At 35.1% G+C, this 12,328-nt stretch overlaps 1 protein-coding gene across 1 annotated transcript in view; it reads left to right on the plus strand.

Annotated features, from left to right (window-relative positions):
* The first annotated feature begins 6,044 nt into the window (after positions 1-6,044).
* The window catches only part of LOC123876992, an 83,167-nt gene continuing 76,883 nt past the window's right edge, over positions 6,045-12,328 (plus strand). The window contains exon 1 of the mRNA XM_045923469.1: positions 6,045-6,280. The gene's annotated coding sequence lies outside the window, so the exon portion shown is untranslated. The remainder of the gene's footprint in view (positions 6,281-12,328) is intronic.

A 12,328-nucleotide genomic window follows, 5' to 3' on the forward strand; every position in this document is an offset into this window, starting at 1 on the left:
CCGTTAAAGCAAGTGATATTTAATTACTTAAAATAGCTCGGAAAAGTTAGAGGTGCGTGCCCGGGATCGAACTCCCTACCTCCGATTAAGAGGCGGACGTCCTAACCACTAGGCTATCACGGGGTAAATTTAGCAATTTATAATTTTTAAATTAGCCCAGCCCACTGATTCGCAAACTTAGTCTGGTCTTATTGGGAGGCTTTGGTCTTGCCTCGGACGGATGGACGGACAGACAGACAGAATGACATACAACAAAGTGATCCTATAAGGGTTGATTTTTTTCCTTTTGAGGTATGGAACCATAAAAAATATAAAAAGAAAACAAAAATGACACAAAAGTTTTAATAACAACACGCCCGCGTACCTAGTGTTTTAAACTTTATATTTCGTTCCACCTTTGAAACAACGAGTTAAAAGTTACGTGCACTGTATGTGGGTCAAACGTTAATGGGATACGCGCTGTTAGTATAACCCCTAGATCGGGTTCATATAATAGTTTTGGGAACGAAATTAGATATCGAGTTTGTATCTGGCTCGAAGGACCATTTCTATGGTATAACATTTAAAAGTTATAATTAAATATTAAATTATTATTAATTTTTTTTCACAATCAAACTACATATTTTCCTTTTGACAAAACAATTTTTTTTTATTCTTCTTTATTGACATCTTTTTCTAGTCTGACGTATTTATAAAACTGTCTAACTTGGTCGGTTTAACTTCCAACAATCAGAGTCAAATATATTCTTTGAAGTAGTCAGTAATCAACGCCCTGATCGTTCCATTCAGTAGTCCCAGGCGCTGGGACCGGGCCGCTAGTGGCTGGAGCGGAGCTCTGGCTGGCGACCCTGGAAGGACGACCGCTTGCTGTGGCGCAAGCTGTCGTGCCTACATGCAAAGTGCACGAGGCCAGGGGAGTGCATCTTTCAGGATGATCCTACTGGGCGTCGCGCAGGGGAGGCACCGGCGCACGTTCGTAAGAATTCCCGGAGCCTCTTAATATGCGCTGAGGATGGCCATCGAGGGGGTTTTAGTGGGTACAAATCCCACATAACCCGATCTCTCCTCAAAGAGGTAGCTTGGTATCTTGTGAAGATTTCCCCCCCGTCAAAAAAAAAAAAAAAAAAGTCAGTAATACGGTGTTTGACAACTAGTCAAATAAGTATCTTTTTATCAAACATCAGAACACGCGCTTAGTATGCGAACTTCTATAAATACTGGCAGGTAACGTCGCAATAATTTGACTTGTTTTTTTAGTTTAATCTATAATAGTTCAAATTGGTTATTACAATTAAAACTAATAAAGGACGTGGATTTTACGTATTTTCGAAGAGCTTCTATTTATTAATCACAGAGAAATAATTTAATTTTTAGCTCAGGTATAGCTATTTTCAAATTATAAAATGCTGATCTTTTAGAAGATAAGTAAAATCAGTAATATACTTACATATAATGACAAAGCTTAGTGATTTTTTAGCGTAAAACTATACAAGTTTTCTATAATGAACTCATACTATAACTTCAAAAGTTAGAAGTTAGGTAACAAATAGAAACAGAAAGTAACGTGAAGGGAATTGAGTTACCATTGTCAATGGTAGCGGTTTCGATGTTTCAGTAGAGCTTTATAAAACCTAAAGCTTAGCGTAGACGACCGTGAAAATCATTAAAATTAAAAAAAAAAAACATAATTTAAAATAATTCTTATTTTAAAAACAAAAGGGCGCAAAAAAGGTCAATACGGATGCAAAAATCTAAGATATAAATCCTTACGGAAACAACTTAAGGCCTCGGACAATTTATGGACCTTGCTTTTTATTGGGCCACCAAATAATGAGGTTTTAGGGGGCCTAGTATTTATGCAAATCGTCTTTAGACCCAAACGGCTTTCGTCCCCAAATTGTTTACTCATAGTCCTTGAATTACGAAGTAACCAGAATTATATATACAAAGCCCTCATGTCTTAAAGTTGCTTGCACATTGGAACTGAGCCGTAGAATCGCATGCGGCGAACGGAACGAATATTTTTACCCAACTACAGCAAAGCCGAAAGGAAGGGTTATGATTTTTTATAGAAGGTAATAATACTGCTGTCTAAAGTTTGGCTGTACTACATCCAATCTCAACAGAGGCTAGCTAACTACGTAGAAGATTTTATATTTTAAGTATCTATAATACTTATAACATAAAATGTGCGTGCAAACACAGGTACAGTCTTTATTCCATCACTCTCATAGTTATCCTACACGACCAGAGACGACATGCGAGACCAATGATTTTACGTGCTTTATGGGTTGAGGGTGTAACACTGCTAACTTTCCAGCCCTAGACTAATACTATGTTTTTTTTTTACAAAATAATCAGGACCCGGGTTTTCAGAGATTCTTTACCCGAGTCTTAAGGCCAGGTTTTTATGATCCATAGCTGAATTAGCTAGCTATTAGACCAACAAGGCAGTCGGAGTGAAGAGGCGATGTTACTCATTTGCAGTTTTTGCAGTGAAAATTCTCTTGTTCAGCGCGTGCGGCTTTTGCTGATGGTATGGAGTGAGGCCACACGATGCGTTTCCGCTGCGTTGCGGCACCGCACTGATGTGATTTTACTCTGCTGCAATGTGTGATCAGCTTTATATGAGTTCAAATGGAGCTTTCAAGGTCTCAACGTTTTTAAGTGATTAAATAATAATTACCATAGCTGGATTAGTTGACCAATTAAGAGATTAGATCTAATAGCACAATGAAAATTAGTAACCAAAATAAAGCTTGAATCAATACCATTTCTGAAGGTACTTACCTTATGTAAACTGATCGCAACTTCTATAAATAAATATTTAACATAATAGTGTTAGTTTATGTCTAGCGTTAGCATTAGTCTATAAATAATACTTGTTTTTGTGATTGAACCATAAATTCAGACCTCAAATTGAGAGACACGAAATGATCCTGTATTTTTTCCCCTGGAGATACGGAACTCTAAAAATGGGCTTAGCCATCAATTTTAGTTAGGAATTTTATCCTTGGGGTTGAATTTTCAAAAATCCTTTCTTAGTGGATGTCTACGTCATTATAGCTATCTGCATGCTTTTCAGCCCGATCGGTTCACTAGTTTGAGCTGTGCGTTTATATATCTGTCAATCAGAGTCAGCTTTCCCTATTATATACTTAGCTTATTAAAGAGACTATTGCAATTTCTATTAAAAACTTCATTGTTTTTACTGTTAGGTTTATCCCGATGCAAACACTCTTTGCCGTATTGAATGGGAGCTTAGAATTTTAAAAATACTTTTTAATTAACACTGAAAGCTGTTGTTGTACCTTCTGTTGCTTGAGGCTTTATCTTTTGCGGGGAACCTTCCTCTGTTTTACTTAATTAATGAAGAAATATAATGTCCTTTATAGTTACAAATAGTTAAAGTTTCTACAAGGAATAAAGTAAATTTTTATTTGTTTTTAGGATTCCGTACCTCAAAAGGAAAAACGCAACCCTTATAGGATCACTTTGTTGTCTGTCTGTCTGTCCGTCCGTCCGTCGTGTCTGTCAAGAAACCTATTACGGGTACTTTCCGTTGACCTAGAAAAATTTAAAGTATGTCTCAATTTTCAAAGTAAAATAACTATACCTGTACATTTTATGCATAATAGTTTTTGATTTATCGTGCCAAATGTTGGAAATTATACCCGAGTACGCGGAACTGTCCGTGTGCGAGTCTGACTCGCACTTGCCCGTTTTTTTTCTGGCTGAATAGATGCTTTAATTTTTACCTACATTAATTTACATTAGTTTAGGTATATATTTCTTCTTTTGTTAAAAAAATCCATCATGGATACCACGGGGTACGGGGGTGCATGGTATACCGACTAAACCCTCAAAATACAACAGAGTAAAGCCGTTACGCATCTTGCACCAAAATCTTGCAAAATCAAAGCATACTCATCTCTGGGACAGTATTTTTTTTTAAGTAAATAATAATTAAGTAGGTAGGTATGCACCTCAAACATGTCGAGGCAAAAAGTAGTGCTCTGAAAGAATATGGAAAAAATAATGTCTACCTAAAAAGAATACTACTTCGTACCTTCGTACCTACTACTGTTCTTTGGAGCTGTCAAAATTAGTATGATACTCAAAATCTATGCCCTAGAGTTATGTACTTATCTAGTGTACGTAGAAGTACCTACTAGGTACATACTTACGAATGTACTACATCTTATAGAAGTAAGAAGTTTTACATCAATAATATGGGCTGGCTGAGATTAATCTTATGCAAACTCAGTTCAATTACAAGTTAGTATTAAAACGAAGAAGAAATATAAGATTCAGCGAAGTCCAATATAGGCTCCCTTCTAAAACAAAACTTTAGATTCCACAAGCTAAGTTTATTGGGTCACCAAATAAAGAGATTTGGGGACAAACTGATTTATGCAAATGGCTCTACCTTTCCACCCGGCGCGTAGGGGTAACAACTTACAGCTGCTTTCGTCTTTTTCTTTGCGTGGTTTTACATAGTATTGATTAACAGGGCTCTCTCCGTCATTCGTTTCATACAATCGTAGTTCCAATTTCATTTAAATATTAAGCAACCAAAGTCCTTGAAATTTTGGAGACATATTCTAGAAACTAATATCTGTGTCTGTGGTGTTTTATATTTTTCTAAAAATATGTAGTTTTAAAATTACAGGGGCTCAAAGATTTGTATGAAAATTTTTAAGACCGCGTAACTTTGAAACCGAATATTTTAACAGAAATATGGAAAACCACAGACATAGATATTAGTTTCTAGAATATGTCTGCAAAATTTCATGGACTTTGGTTGCTTAATATTCAAATGAAATTGGAACTACGATTGTATGAAACGAGTGACGGAGAGCCCTCTTAAGTAGGTATGTACTTTTTATTTTAGATTATTGTTACTTTTTATCTTAGAGCCACTGGAAAACGAAAATAAACATATAATTAGCCCAAGTTCATTATTGGCTCCCTTCTAAAGTAAAAATTTGGGTTCTACAAGCTGAGTTTCTTATTGGGTCACAAAATAACATTTGGGGACAAACTGATTTATACAAATGGCTTTACCTTTCCATCCGGCGCGTAGGATTTATAACTTACAGCTGCTTCAGTCTTTTTTTGCATGATTTTACATACCTAAATTACCATAGGTATAAGTTATAAAGAGATTTGGGGACAAGCGGATTTATGCAAATGGCTCTACCTTTCAGCCCAAATCAAATTTCAGCCTGTGGTTTGTGCTGTGATTTGAAAGATCAGTCAGTCAGTCAGTTAACTTTTCCTTTTATCTATAAACTCGTAGAGAGTTTGCATCCCGGAAACAATATTACTTTTATCTCGGAAAATTAAAACACATCCACAGGATTTCAAGAAAATTTAATTCACACAGCGAAATCGCCGCTGTGTGGATTTAGATTTTTCATCTATTCACACTAATATTACAAAAATATTACAAAGGTGAAAGTTTGTATGTATGTTTGTTACGCAAAAACTACGGGACGGATTTGGCTGTTTAGAATGGAGATAAATTATACCCTGGGTCAACACATAATTAAGCAACTTTTTATCCCGGAAAATTAAGAGTTCAAAAGGGATTAAAAAAAAACCTATATTCACACGAACGATGTCGCGGACATTAGCTAGTGCTTGAATAAAGTTAAAAACGCCTGCGTACGCACGTCGAGGCCTAGCATAATATTTGCTGGAAACCCACATTTACCTTTCTTCACAAACACTTTCAATGAAATGAATGTAAAACATTTTCATGAAACAAATTACAAAACGACAAACAAGCCTTCCAATTTATAACATCCATACTGAAATTATAATTTTATCACCTATTCATAAGAACTTTGTACTCACAATTATTATTTCAGCACATTCCATTGCTTGTTTTATCTTGAACAGTGTAAATGGTTTTGGAACGAGTGTACCAATGTATGGTGTCGTATTTTGTGAATGAACGCTTACTAAATACTGTTTAAGGCAGTTGTGAAGGGAAAGCCACTTCAGTAGAGCTTCAGCTTTCAAGCTGGGCGGTTGTTAGTGGAATGGAGGCGATTTCGTCCTTCAAACTTTCAAAATAAAATACGCGATGAAATTTCACGAACGGTTGAATTAGTACAGTTTCGTAGCGGACTTTAATTAATATAATTGGTTTGGGTAATTTAAAAGTGCTCGCGTGTTTCGAACGTGCTAATTGATATTACTGTAATTATAATATTATTATCAGTGATGGTGGATGTAATTTGCCTTTTCATCAACGGCTGGGACAAGAAAAGTAGGTTGCTTTAATGGTTCATTTTAATTTTAGGAGGTATAATTATTATTAAGTAAGGGTAGTTAAGTTACACTTCAATTAAAATACACTTAAATAATATTTAGTTGAGGTTCAAAAAATATTTATGATTTTACGCGGTCAATAAGTTCAGTTAACAAAACAATTAGGACCTACTAAAAAAAATCTAAATATGTCCGGAATTTATCGTAATATTATAAAGAGGTAAAATTAGTAAATTTGGGTGTAAGAGGTAATCTCGAAAATTCTTTCACTGGTAGATGACACATAATCCCCGACTGCTAATGGCTATAAATTTTGCGACTGAAGTCGGGAGCAAAAGCTAGTAAAATAATAAAATAGAATAATTACAGGAATTTTCTTATTCAAATGCAAAAAGCAATTTTGTTACGTTACGGCGATAAATAAAACTAAGGTAAAAATTTCGTAGGCCTTTGACAGAGTGAACGATTTGATGCTACATCATACTCGTAGCTACGGTCTACGAAATATGGTCTACGGTCTACCGTGTGGTTTCAACCACAGCGCGCTCAAAAATAAAAGGCAAATTCTGCGGAATAGAATAGAATAGAAATTATTTATTTGCATAATGTGTGTTATAAAAGAGGATATATATGATTACAAGGTTCAACACATTAGAGGTAGTGGCGTACAAATATTATGTTAGTTATATCTACAATTTTTAAATGCATTTTTTTTAGATTTACATGCGGTTCGTTAAATGAAAAAAAAAAAGAAAACAAATCAGGAATTCACTTGTACTTAAATAAAAACATTACGTAACATAAAGAGTCATATTTTTTAATTTGAAAGGTAAAATCTCAGAGTTACAAATCAACTACAAAATTCACCCACCCTCAATTCATTCAATTTGGTTATTTCCGCTCATTTGCTACTTCATGCTTAGTATCAAAAAAGAGGAAATTATTTTATTGCCCACTCATGAAATTACGAGTACCAACTGAAAGTTATTCGTATGAAAACTAATCATATTCGCCCAAAGTTCCGCTGATATAAATCTACGAGTAATTTTTCTTTAAATTAATGCTCGGCGTTCTTAGAAATTACTTCTTTTCAATTTGTGACTTGTACAAGGTATTTATTATTATATGACCTTTGTATATACTTAATCTTAGTTTGACCGCAATCGTAACTTTTTCATTCGATTACAAGTTAGCCCTTGACTGAGATCTTGATAAGTAAAGACGGCATGTCTTTGCTGATAGCCAAAGACTTTCTCACAGCTGAATTCTTCCACCAAACCGGATGATAGCCAAAGAACCCACGCCTGAATTCTTCCACCAAACCGGATGATAGCCAAAGAACCCACGCCTGAATTCGTCCACCAAACCAGATGATAGCCAAAGAACTTCCCACGCCTGAATTCTTCGACCAAACCAGATGATAGCCAAAGTACTTCCCACGCCTGAATTCATTCACCAAACCAGATGATAGCCAAAGAACTTCCCACGCCTGAATTCTTTCACCAAACCAGATGATAGCCTAAGAATTTCCCACGGCTGAATTCTTCCACCAAACCAGATGATAGCCAAAGAACTTCCCACGCCTGAATTCTTCCACCAAACCAGATGATAGCCAAAGAACTTCCCACGCCTGAATTCTTCCACCAAACCAGATGATAGCCAAAGAACTTCCCACGCCTGAATTCTTCCACCAAACCAGATGATAGCCAAAGAACTTCCCACGGCGGAATTCTTCCACCAAATCAGACAAGTAACAATTTATAAATTACGAATTCCCCTACCATACTGGGAAACTTAGTTCGTGACTACGTACACCTACGTAAGACTCCTACTGATAAATAACCAATGCAACAGCTTACTGTAGCATGATATTGAGTGGGAGTTGTAGCTTTTACCTATTCACAGCTTTACTATCGATATATGATCAAATAAAAGTAAATTCTTTGTGTTTTAACCCTGTTTTTAACCCCCGACCCAAAAAGAGGGGTGTTATAAGTCTGATGTGTGTATCTGTGTATCGGTGTATCTGTGTATCTATCTGTGGCATCGTAGCTCCTAAACTAATGAATCGATTTTAATTTAGTTTTGTTTTTAAAGGTGGCTTGATCGAGAGTGTTCTTAGCTATATTCCAAGAAAATCGGCTCAGCCGGTTGAAAGTTATCAGCTCTTTTCTAGTTACTGTAACCTTCACTTGTCGGGGGTGTTATAAATTTTTAATTTACACTTGTATGACATAAATTTGGTCTGACATTACTACTAAATAATACACCCATTTTAGGGTGCCAATGGGCTCTTATTACCAAGTCTCCGCTGTCTGTTCCTGTCCATTTGTCTGTCAGCAGTCTGTATATTATCATGAACTGTAAAGTTAAAATTTAAAATTTAGGTGAAAATTTTTACAAAGTGAGCACCTATTTCTATTACCGTTATAACAACAAATAATTCGATTACTGAAAGGGAGAGTTTTGGAATTTATAATTTCTATATTGTCTTAAATGGTTGGATCTAGTGGTTAATACCCCCCTACTGGAAATTCTGGCCTACAAGCATTATGGCATGATGCAATTATAGGAATAGGTTAGATAAAAACTACCACTTCTAAGTTGCCCGCTTTAATCTTAGACTGCGATCTGACCAGGTGAGATCATAGACAAGGGCCAGCTAATAATTGAATCTTTAAGAAACGGTTCTTTGAACTATGTGCCACGCCCTAAGTAATTTAAAGTACTGTTCAATAATATAATTAATAGAATAGAAGGTTCATTTCACGCACGTGATGACCTAGCGTGTCATTTTCCCAGATTACATTATAGAACCGCCTCGGGTTAAGCCTACAATTAAAATGGTCGTTCAACCGCTGATGGCTTTGACCGCAGTATTCCTTTACTCTCGTCAATATTTCGATAACAATAACCTGCCAAAACATTTCACATGGGCATTATTCAATTTAATGCCTGAACACACTACCTGACCGCGATATAATTTCCAGTTCACTAGTTTTAACATGAAACCTATTAATAAATACTGTAACAATTATTTATTACTAATTGTATAGTATTTGTTTTGTTGGTGATAGTTATTAACAGGGCTCTCTCCGTCACTCGTTTCATACAATCGTACTTCCAATTTCATTTGAATACTAAGCAACCAAAGTCCATGAAATTTTGCAGACATATTCTAGAAACTAATATCTATGTCTGTGGTTTTCCAGATTTCTGTTAAAATATTCGGTTTCAAAGTTACGCGGTCTTAAAAATTTTCATACAAATCTTTGAGCCTCTGTAACTTTAAAACTACATATTTTTAGAAAAATCTAAAACACCACAGACACAGATATTAGTTTCTAGAATATGTCTGCAAAATTTCATGGACTTTGGTTGCTTAATATTCAAATGAAGTTGGAACTACGATTGTATGAAACGAGTGACGGAGAGAGCCCTGTTAATAACATGTTCATGGCTACAATTTGACTTGATAGGATAGTACATATTATTTGATCATTATTATTGATGATAGCCGATAGGTATGTTTGATTACATGATTTTTATGATATTTTACCCGACTGCGGCAAAGCTAAAGGGAAGGGTTATGATTTTAGCAGTTTATGTATGTGTGTGTGTTTGTATCCAGATTCTGTTTGTTCCACCGTAGCACCTAAACTACTAGGTCGATTTTTATGTATGAGGTGTCAATCGTTTCGTCGTAAAGGTCCAGGTTACATAGGCTACATTTTATACGAAAAACATTGACCTAACGGATGTTACATGAAAAAAAGTGGGGGTCTCCAAAATTTTTTTTGCTATTGTATCGAGTGGGGTGTCAAATGAGAGAGGAGAAAATTCTGAGTTCATAAATATAGATGTACTACAACATTAAAATATACCAAGCGAGAGAAAAACAATTTTACTATAATGTTTCAGTGTTTATTTAGACGATCGCAGTCGGGTTTTAGTTTTCAACTTTATTTTGTGGAGAAACGAGAAAACAAAAGTTTCTCTCAAAAAAAAATATATATATTAAAAAAAATGCGGAAAAAGTCGTGCGCAAAAGCTGGTTATGTGTAGGTAGTTTTAAAACATCCATGCTCTTAGGTTCATTCAAGCGTGATGAGTAGAGATATAGTAGAGACAGTAAAACGATGTATGATCAATAGGGATGAGTTATTCTTTAAAACACTATATTCGTCGTCGAGTTCATCGTTTATAACATGGGCCTAAAAAAGTATACAAGTAGATCGCATTGGCACATTTTTGCTTGCATTTCTGTGATAAATTGATTTAACCAAATGCATCGTGCGAGATCGTTTTTATAAAATTATACAGCAGCACCGGTAAAACTCTACAATCCATATAAAGAGACTGTTTTAAAAGTATTTGTTATATTATAAACTGTCGCAATAATATAATTTTACAGTACAGACAACAACAGCTGCACTAAACAGCATCAATAATAATTATTTTTAATATCTCAGCAAATTAAATACGTATATTTCGTATGGTGTCATTAAAACTGGTTTTGATTAATAAAATATATTTTTGGGGCTACAAGCAGCCCATGGCTTCGAGAGCCTAAAACAAGCACAAAATAATACAACTATGAAGTACATTATAGAAATTGGAACGATTGATTTATTTAAAGATTTTTACATCATTTTCTTGAAATTACTTGTAGTATCAATACTAATTTCAAGTTTAAAATCTCTTATATTATTATACACTAGCTGACGCCCGCGACTTCGTCCGCGTGGATTTAGGTTCCCGTGGGAACTCTTTGATTTTTCGGGATGAAAAGTAGGCTATGTGCTAATCCAGGATATTATCTATCTCCATTATATTATCTCCATTCCAAATTTCAGCCAAATCCGTCCAGTGGTTTTTGCGTGAAGGAGTAACAAACATACACACACACACATACACACTTACACACATACACAAACTTTCGCCTTTATAATATTAGTGTGATAATTATATTGTTCACATCTTTTCCACTATATTACTTTTATTTGATTTCGTCGCTGTGTCAGCGTTGCAAACGAGACTATTTTACAGAATGAGAGACTATTTTGAAACCGAATATTTTAACGGAAATCTGGAAAACCACAGGTATAGATATTAGTTCCCGGAACGTTTCAACAAAATTCCATTCAATTGGTTAGTATTCAAATGAGAGACGAACTACATTTGTATGGAGCGAGTGACGGAGAGACCCCTCTTCATACAATTTACATACTTACTCATTTGTCAGCCAACGCCGCTGTCTTGAGCATATGCACTTAAGAAAATTACAATCATGAAGAGAAACTTGTTCTGTCCTTTTTGTCATAACTTTTTCCTGAATTTGCCTAAACAGGCTCGTTTTGTTATTCAAATTCAAAGGGCCTAGTGTAACTTTTCAAGTGAATTAAAGTTACAAGAGCGTTGGCGTGGTGCTGTAGGGACCCTACATCACATATACGCCTATCCATACTATAATATTATAAATGCGAAAGTATGTCCGTATGTCTGCCTGTCTGTCTGTCTGTCTGTCTGTCTGCTAGCTCTTACACTAACGGAAAACCCAAGAGTTCCCGCGGTAGTGAATATTTGCGATTGACTGCAATCACACCAAACAGTAGATAATATAAAAATACAATTTAGCAGATTTATAATATACAGTTAACGTTAACTTGAAGAGTTACAAAACATTGACTTAATTTAACGTTAACGAGGTGTGGATGTAATAACATCTTCCTCTTAAATTAAAGGCAGTATAAAATTCTGCCGTTCGAAATTCGAATTCCTCTGAATATTTCGTTAGCATATATTTTCTGTTCGTGTATTGGATCATAAAAATATTATAATGTTTTTTTTGTCGCGGCTTTGCTGATGTTACTTTCAAGTAATTTGGGTCAATGGAAAATAACAATGTTACCTACCGTGAAAATATATTTCATAAATTATTATTATGCTTTGAGGATTTACTTTGATTTAAATATCGCTGTTTCAGAGTATGTTAAAAAAAATGATACGAGACGTGTTTTTGAAATAAATAATGTGTTTTATTAAC

Source organism: Maniola jurtina, chromosome 22 (assembly GCF_905333055.1).
Source record: "Maniola jurtina chromosome 22, ilManJurt1.1, whole genome shotgun sequence".
In the NCBI taxonomy this organism is placed as follows: Eukaryota; Metazoa; Arthropoda; class Insecta; order Lepidoptera; family Nymphalidae; genus Maniola; species Maniola jurtina.